Genomic DNA, 9316 nt, shown 5'->3' on the forward strand with positions numbered 1-9316 from the left:
CGCAGTACCGGAAGATGTTCCTGTGCCGCCTACACCGGCAACAGAGGAAGCTAATGATAATGATCATGAAACTTCAAACGAGATAGCTACTGAACCTCGCAGATCGACAAGGGAACGTGCCACTCCTGATTGGTATGATCCTTGTCTAAATGTCATGATTGTGGACAACAATGATGAAGACTCTGCGACGTATGAAGAAGCGATGATGAGCCCAGATTCCAACAAATGGCAAGAAGCCATGAAATCCGAAATGGGATCCATGTATGATAACAAACTGTGGACTTTGGTAGACTTACCTGATAGCCGCAAGGCTGTCGAGAATAAATGGATCTTCAAGAGAAAAACAGATGCTGATGGTAATATTAATGTCTATAAAGCTCGACTTGTCGCAAAGGGTTTTCGACAAATTCAAGGTGTTGACTACGATGAGACTTTCTCACCTGTAGCGAAGCTAAAATCTGTGAGGATTTTGTTAGCAATAGCTGCATTTTTCGATTATGAGATTTGGCAGATGGATGTCAAAACGGCGTTCCTTAATGGAGACATTGAGGAAGAGTTGTATATGGTACAACCCAAAGGTTTTGTCGATCCTAAAAATGCTGACAAAGTATGCAAACTTCAGCGTTCAATTTATGGACCGAAGCAAGCATCAAGAAGTTGGAACCGACGCTTTGATAAGGTGATCAAAGACTTCGGGTTTATACAGTGTCATGGAGAGGCCTGTATTTACAAGAAAGTGAGTGGGAGCTCTGTAGCATTCCTGATATTATATGTAGATGACATATTATTAATTGGGAATGATATAGAACTATTAAGCAGTGTAAAAGGTTATTTGAATAATAGTTTTTCAATGAAAGACCTTGGTGAAGCATCATATATATTAGGCATCAAGATTTATAGAGATAGATCAAGACGTCTAATAGGGCTATCACAGAGTACATACCTGGACAAGATTCTAAAGAAGTTTAGAATGAACGAAAGTAAGAAAGGATTCTTACCTATGTTACCAGGCAAGGTCTTGAGTTAGACTCTAGGTTCGGCTACGGCGAAGAAAGAGAAAGGATGAGTCGGATCCCTATGCCTCGGCGAGGCTCTATCATGTATGCCATGCTATGTACTAGACCGGATATAGCACATCTTTGTTAGTTTGACTAGCAGATATCAAAGTGATCCAGGAATGGAACACTGGACAGCGGTCAAGAATATCCTGAAGTACTTGAAAAGAACTAAGGATATGTTTCTTTGTTATGGAGGTGACCAAGAGCTCGTTGTAACAAGTTACACTGATGCAAGTTGGAACACTGATCCTGATGACTCTAAGTCACAGTCTGGGTACGTGTTTATATTGAATGGTGCTGTAGTAAGCTGGGCAAGCTCGAAGCAGTGCATGGTGGTGAAGTCTTCAACAGAATCGGAGTACATAGCGGCTTCAGAGGCTTCATCAGAAGCGGTATGGATGAAGAGGTTCATTGTAGAGCTCGGTGTGGTTCCTAGTGCATTGGACCCACTAGTCATCTACTGTGACAACATGGGTGCCATCGCCAATGCACAAGAACCAAGGTCACACAAGAGGCTGAAGCATATCAAGCTGCGTTATCATTCGATTCGCGAGTACATCGAAGATGGAGAAGTAAAGATTTGCAAAGTACACACTGATCTGAATGTAACAGATCCGTTGACTAAAGCTCTCCCTTGGGCAAAGCATGACCAACACCAGAATGCCATGGGTGTTAGGTACCTTACAATGTAATCTAGATTATTGACTCTAGTGCAAGTGGGAGACTGTTGGAGATATGCCCAAGAGGCAATAATAAAAGTGGTTATTATATATCTTTATGTTTATGATAAATGTTTATATACCATGCTATAATTGTATTAACCAAAACATTGATACATGTGTGTTATGTAAACAACAATGAGTCCCTAGTAAGCCTCTTAACTAGCTTGTTGATTAATAGATGATTAGTTTCATAATCATGAACATTGGATGTTATTAATAACAAGGTTATATCATTATATGAATGATGTAATGGACACACCCAATTAAGCGTAGCATAAGATCACGTCATTAAGTTATTTGCTATAAGCTTTCGATACATAGTTACCTAGTCCTTATGACCATGAGATCATGTAAATCACTTATGCTGGAAAGGTACTTTGATTACATCAAACGCCACTGCGTAAATGGGTGGTTATAAAGGTGGGATTAAGTATCTGGAAAGTATGAGTTGAGGCATATGGATCAACAGTGGGATTTGTCCATCCTGATGATGGATAGATATACTCTGGGCCCTCTCGGTGGAATGTTGTCTAATGTCTTGCAAGCATATGAATAAGTTCATAAGAGACCACATACCACGGTACGAGTAAAGAGTACTTGTCAGGAGACGAGGTTGAACAAGGTATAGAGTGATACCGATGATCAAACCTCGGACAAGTAAAATATCGCGTGACAAAGAGAATTGGTATCGTATGTGAATGGTTCATTCGATCACTAAGTCATCGTTGAATATGTGGGAGTGATACGTCTCAAACGTATCTATAATTTCTTATGTTCCATGCTAGTTTTATGACATTACCTACATGTTTTATTCATACTTTATATCGTTTTGATGCGTTTTCCGGAACTAACCTATTGACGAGATGCCGAAGGGCCAGTTGCTGTTTTCTGCTGTTTTTGGTTTCAGAAATCCTAGTAAGGAAATATTCTCGGAATCGGACGAAATCAATGCCCAGCATCCTATTTTTCCACGAAGCTTCCAGAACACCCGAGAGGAACCAGAGGGGGGCCACAGGGCCACCAGACGCTAGGGCGGCACGGCCAGGGCCTGGGCCGCGCCCCCCTATTGTGTCACCGCCCCGTCAGCCTTCCGACCCCGCCTCTTCGCCTATTTAAAGGTCCCTGACCTAAATCTTCGAGACGGAAAAGCCACGGTACGAGAAACCTTCCAGAGCCGCCACCATCGCGAAGCCAAGATCTGGGGGACAGGAGTCTCTGTTCCGGCACGCCGCCGGGACGGGGAAGTGCACCCGGAAGGCTTCTCCATCGACACCACCGCCATCTTCATCACCGCTGCTGTCTCCCATGAGGAGGGAGTAGTTCATCCTCGAGGCTAAGGGCTGTACCGGTAGCTATGTGGTTAATCTCTCTCCTATGTACTTCAATACAATGATCTCATGAATTGCTTTGCATGATTGAGATCCATATGATGAGTTTTGTATCACTATTAGTCTATGTGCTACTCTTGTGATGTTATTAAAGTAGTCTATTCCTCCTTCACGGTGTAATGGTGACAGTGTGTGCATCGTGTAGTACTTAGCGTAGGTTATGATCATAATCTCTTGTAGGTTATAGAGTTAATTATTACTATGATAGTATTGATGTGATTTATTCCCCCTTCATAGTGTAAAGGTGACAGTGTGTATGCTATGTTAGTACTCGGTTTAGATTGCAAAGATCTATTATGCTCTAAAGGTTACTTAAACATGAATATCGAATGCTGTGGAGCTTGTTAACTCCGGCATTGAGGTGCTCTTGTAGCCCTACACAATGAATGGTGTTCATTATCAAACAAGAGTATATGTAGCACAAAGGAAGAGAACTTATTTATTATGTGATCAATGTTGAGAGTGTCCACTAGTGAAAGTATGATCCCTAGGCCTTGATTCCAAATACTGCAAACACCGCTTGTTTACTGTTCTACTGCATGTTTACTTCCTGCAATATTACTACCATCAACTGCACGCCAACAAGCACTTTTCTGACGCCGTTACTACTGCTCATATTCATTCATACTACTTGTATTTCACTATCTCTTCGCCGAACTAGTGCACCTATACATCTGACAAGTGTATTAGGTGTGTTGGGGACACAAGAGACTTCTTGTATCGTGATTGCAGGGTTGCTTGAGAGGGATATCTTTGACCTCTTCCTCCCTGAGTTCGATAAACCTTGGGTGATCCACTTAAGGGAAACTTGCTGCTGTTCTACAAACCTCTGCTCTTGGAGGCCCAACACTGTCTACAAGAATAGAAGCACCCGTAGACATCAGGGAGCCATTATGGATCTCCAGATCCCGCTATTGGTTATTGGTCGGAGAGAGATCTCAACCATGTCTACATAGTTCGCGAACCGTAGGGTAACACACTTAAGGTTTGATGTTGTAATAGTAGAACTTGAATATGGAATGGAGTTCGAAGTATTGTTTGAAGTCTCGGATGGGATCCCGGACATCACGAGGAGTTCCGGAATGGTCCGGAGAATAAGATTCATATATAGGAAGTCATTTTATAAGTTTGAAAATGATCCGGTGCATTTATGGAAGGTTCTAGAAAAGTCCGGAAGAAATCACTTTGGAAGGCGGAGTCCCGGAGGGACTCCACCACCCATGGCCGGCCAACCCTAGGGGGTGGAGTCCCAGGTGGACTCCACCTAAGGTGGCCGGCCACCCCCTCCCAAGGAAAGGTGGGAATCCCACCTCAAGTGGGAATCCGACCTTGGGTAGGTTTCATGTCATATGGAAGGTTTTGGTTTGGGGTCTTATTCGAAGACTTGTAGACCAACTCTTGGGTGTTCCACCTATATAATGAGGAGCAAGGGGAGGGGGCCGGCCACACCAAAGCCATTGTGGCGCCGTGACCGAGTACGGAGGTGCTGCCCGATCGTGGCGCCGTGATCAAGATCTTCTACGCGCTTTTGCAAGCGGCAAGTGATCGTCTACCGCAGCAACAAGAGCCTCATCTTGTAGGCTTTGGAAATCTTCAAGGGTGAGTCTCGATCATCTCCTCGTTGCTCCCGTCTTCTAGATTGCATCTTGGCTTGGATTGTGTTCTCGCGGTAGGAAATTTTTTGTTTTCTATGCAACGAATCCCTACATGATACGTCTCCAACGTATCTATAATTTCTGATGTTCCATGCTAGTTTTATGACAATACCTACATGTTTTGCTCACACTTTATAATGTTTTTATGCATTATCCGGGACTAACCTATTAACAAGATGCCGAAGTGCCAGTTCCTGTTTTCTCCTGTTTTTGGTTCCAGAAAAGCTGTTCGGGCAATATTCTCGGAATTGGACGAAACAGACGGACCCAGAACACCAAAGGAGAGACGGAGAAGGGCCAGGGGGGCCCACACCACCTGGCGGCGCGGCCAAGAGGGAGGGCGCGCCCCCCTAGGGTGTGGGCCCCTCGGGACTCCACTGACATCGCCCTTTCGCCTATAAATTCCCTCGCGACGGAAAACCCTACATCAATCTATCATACTCCAGAAAGACTCCAGGGGCGCCGCCCCCATCGCGAAACTCCGTTTCGGGGACAGAAGTCTCTGTTCTGGCACTCCACCGGGACGGGGAATTGCCCCCGGAGTCATCTCCATCGACACCACCGCCATCTTCATCGCCGTTGCTGTCTCCCATGATGAGGAGGGAGTAGTTCTCCCCCAAGGCTGAGGGCTCTACCGGTAGCTATGTGGTTCATCTCTCTCTCCCATGGTGTGATCTTTATGAATATGTAGATGTTACTCTTGTCTATTATGCACTCTAGAGGTTACTTTAAATATGAACTCCGGATGTTGTGGAGCTTGTTTACTCCGGCTTGAGGGAGCTCCTGTATCCCTACACAATGAATGGTGTTTGTTATCCAACAAGAGAGTGTTTGAGAGTAGCACTTGTTTGTTCATCTATGTGATCGTAGGCTTTGCAATCTATATGTCATATGCTATTCAAGTGTTTTATTATGTGAACTTTGGAGTTACTGTGACCTCGGTGTAATGGTGACAGTGTGTGCTCCGTGTGTAACTCCCTTATGAATTGTGGTGTGTTAGTACCTCCTATGAATGCTCACGGTGACAGTGTGGGGTGTTTATTAGTACTTGGGAATACTCCTTTGAGGTGTGCTTTTGCACACTTGCCCAATGAATTTGAGTTCTTTATCCAACAGGAGAGTAGTATGATGAAGTGCTTATATTTATATTCAATTATGATTGCAATGTTGAGAGTGGCCACTAGTGAAAGTAGGATCCCTAGGCCTTGTTTCCAAATACTGCAAACATCGCTTATTTACTGTTTTACTGCATCTTTACTTCCTGCAATATTTACTTCAGATCACAATTACCGTTCACCACCATCTATACCAACTGCGTTTTAATATCTCTTCGCCGAACTAGTGCACCTATACATCTGACAAGTGTATTGGGTGTGTTGGGGACACAAGAGACTTCTTGTATCTTAATTGCAGGATTGCTTGAGAGGAATATCTTTGACCTCTACCTCCCTGAGTTCGATAAACCTTGGGTGATTCACTTAAGGGAAACTTGCTGCTGTTCTACAAAACTCTGCTCTTGGAGGCCCAACACTGTCTACAAGAATAGAAGCACACGCAGACATCAAGCTATTTTCTGGCGCCGTTGCCGGGGAGGTAAGGTAAAAGGTATTCACATCCTCCGACTACTAAGCTATTTTCTAGCACTGTTGTCGGTGTGTGAGTGCTCGAAGCTATTTCCTTTAGATCCTGCAATTATATCTTTTTGTTTCTTGTTTTTATTTTCACTAGTTAGGCTTAATGGAAAACAACAAAAAAATTAGAGATCTTTATGAACTTTATATTGAATTAGGACATGATGTGTTTGAAGAGAGAATTAAAAAACCCATGGAACTTTGTTTGCAAAATAGTTGTAGCAATGTTATTAGCATGAACTCTTTGAACACTATTATTGCTAATGCCATGGAAGAATTTAAGCTTGGGGAGGTCGGTTTTGATGAAAATGATATTTTTACTCCCCCAAGTTTTGAGGAGAAAATTTTCTTTGATGATACTTTGCCTCCCATTTATGATGATTATAATGATAGTGGTATTTTGGTGCCACCTACTATGGAGGATAAAGTTTATTATGATTATACCATGCCTGCAATTTATGATAATTACAATGATGGTTGTGATAGTTTTACTCCCACTATTACTAATAAAATTGATTATGCTTATGTGGAGAGTAACGATACTTTTATGCATGTGAATAAGAATGCTTTATGTGATAGTTATATTGTTGAGTTTGTTCAAGATGCTACTGAAAGTTATTATGAGAGAGGGAAACATGGTTATATGCATCTTAATAATATTAAGTTTCCCCCTATTTATGTTGAGAATCTTGAAGTTGCGCTTGTGTTGCCTTTCTATGCTTGTTGCATTATGCTTACATGACTTGTTTACTTACAAGATTCCTTTTCATAGGAAGTGGGTTAGACTTAAAAGTGTTCCTTATTTGCTTTTGATGCTCTCTTTTGCTTCAACTTTTATTTCTTGCGCGAGCATCATTAAAATTACTGAGCCCATCTTAATGGCTATAAAGAAAGTACTTCTTGGGAGATAACCCATGTTTTTTTATTTTGCTACTGTTTTGTTGTGTCCTGAAAGTTGTTACTACTATAGCAACCTCTCCTTATCATGTTTGTTTTTGTTTTTGTGCCAAGAATTTCCTCTAATGGTAAGAAAGTGGTATTTGGGAGATTTGCAATCTTGTTTGCTGTTTCTGATTTGTCACGAGAAAAATCGCCAAAAATCACCAGTACGTAATTTTAAGCTACCAATTTACGAGCATCTTCCCCAGGTATTTATCTAACTTTCATTAGTTCAGAGTTTTTCGAGTTACGCAGCGTAACTATTTTTTAAAAATTAATTTTTACGAACTGTTCTGTTTTGACAGATTCTTGCACTGTTTTGCATTTGCATCTTTTTGCCCACCTTTTTGAGTTCTCTTGATCAAAGAACCTTATTGAAGTTGTGCTACAGTAGCTAATGCTTATTAAAATGATTTTCATATGTCATACTGAACTTTGTAGATTTGATTAATATTATCATTACACTAACGCTGCTAATGAGATTTGTGATGAGTTTTGTATGAAGGAAGTTTTCAAGTGTAGGAAAGAAGAATGATGAGATGAGATGAAGAATGGACAAAAGCTCAAGCTTGGGGATGCCCATGTCACCCCAAGATATATTCAATAAGTACAAGCATCAAAGCTTGGGGATGCCCAAGGCATCCCCTTCTTCATCAATAAAAATATCAGGTCTTGTTTCTGTTCACTATATTTTTATTGCTTCATATACTATGTGTTATTCTTGGAGCGTCTTTATTTTCTGTTGTGTATTTCATTTTCAATAAAGAGGGCACCATCATACCATGCTTGTGTGGGAGAGAGACACGCTCCGCTTTTTCATATGAACACTAGTGTTCTTCGCTTTTACTTTTAATGTTCAATGGCAAAAGTTGAAAGCCGCTGCACTTATTGACATTTGGTTGGAAACAGAAAATGCTTCATATTGTCTTGAATAATTTGATACTTGGCAATTGTTTTGAGCTCTCAAGTAGATCATGTTTATTCTTGCATCATGTAGTTTAAACCTATTAGTGGAGAACTACCGTAGAGCTTGTTGAAATTTGGTTTGCGTGATTGGTCTCTCTAAAGTCTAGATATTTTCTGGTAAAAGTGTTTGAGCAACAAGGAAGACAGTGTAGAGTTTTATAATGCTTGCAATATGTTCTTATGCAAGTTTTGCTGTACAGGTTCATACTTGTGTTTGCTTCAAACAACCTTGCTAGCCAAAGTCTTGTACTGAGAGGGAATGCTTCTCGTGCATCCAAAACCTTCAGCCAAAACCTATGCCATTTGTGTCCACCATATCTACCTACTATGTGGTATTTCTTGCCATTCCAAGTAAATACTTCATGTGCTATCTTTAAACAATTCAAAAGCTATTATCTCTTATTTGTGTCAATGTTTTATAGCTCATGAGGAAGTATGTGGTGTTTATCTTTCAACCTTGTCATTTACTTCTGACAGACTTTCACCAATGGACTAGTGGCACATACATCCGGTTATCCAATAATTTTGCAAAAAGAGCTGGCAACGGGGTGCCCAGCCCCAATTAATTAACTTTCATTAATAATTCTCTTCACATGTTTTGCCCTGATCTATCAGTAAGCAACTTAATTTTGCAAATAGACACTCCTCCATGGTATGTGAATGTTGGAAGGTACCTGAGGATTTGGTTAGCCATGGCTTGTGTAAGCAAAAGGTTGGGAGGAGTGTCATCAATAATGAAACTAAAATACATGTGTAAACAAAAGAGAAGAGCGATGATCTACCTTGCTAGTAGAGATAACGTCCTTCATGGGAGCCGCTCTTGAAAGTCTGGTTGATAAGGTAGTTAGAGTACCCACTACCATTCGTTGACAACAACAAACACCTCTCAAAACTTTATTTGTATGCTCTCTATATGATTTCCAAACTTGAAAAGCTCTAGCACATGATTTAATCCCT

This window comes from Lolium perenne, chromosome 2 (genome assembly GCF_019359855.2).
Source record: "Lolium perenne isolate Kyuss_39 chromosome 2, Kyuss_2.0, whole genome shotgun sequence".
In the NCBI taxonomy this organism is placed as follows: Eukaryota; Viridiplantae; Streptophyta; class Magnoliopsida; order Poales; family Poaceae; genus Lolium; species Lolium perenne.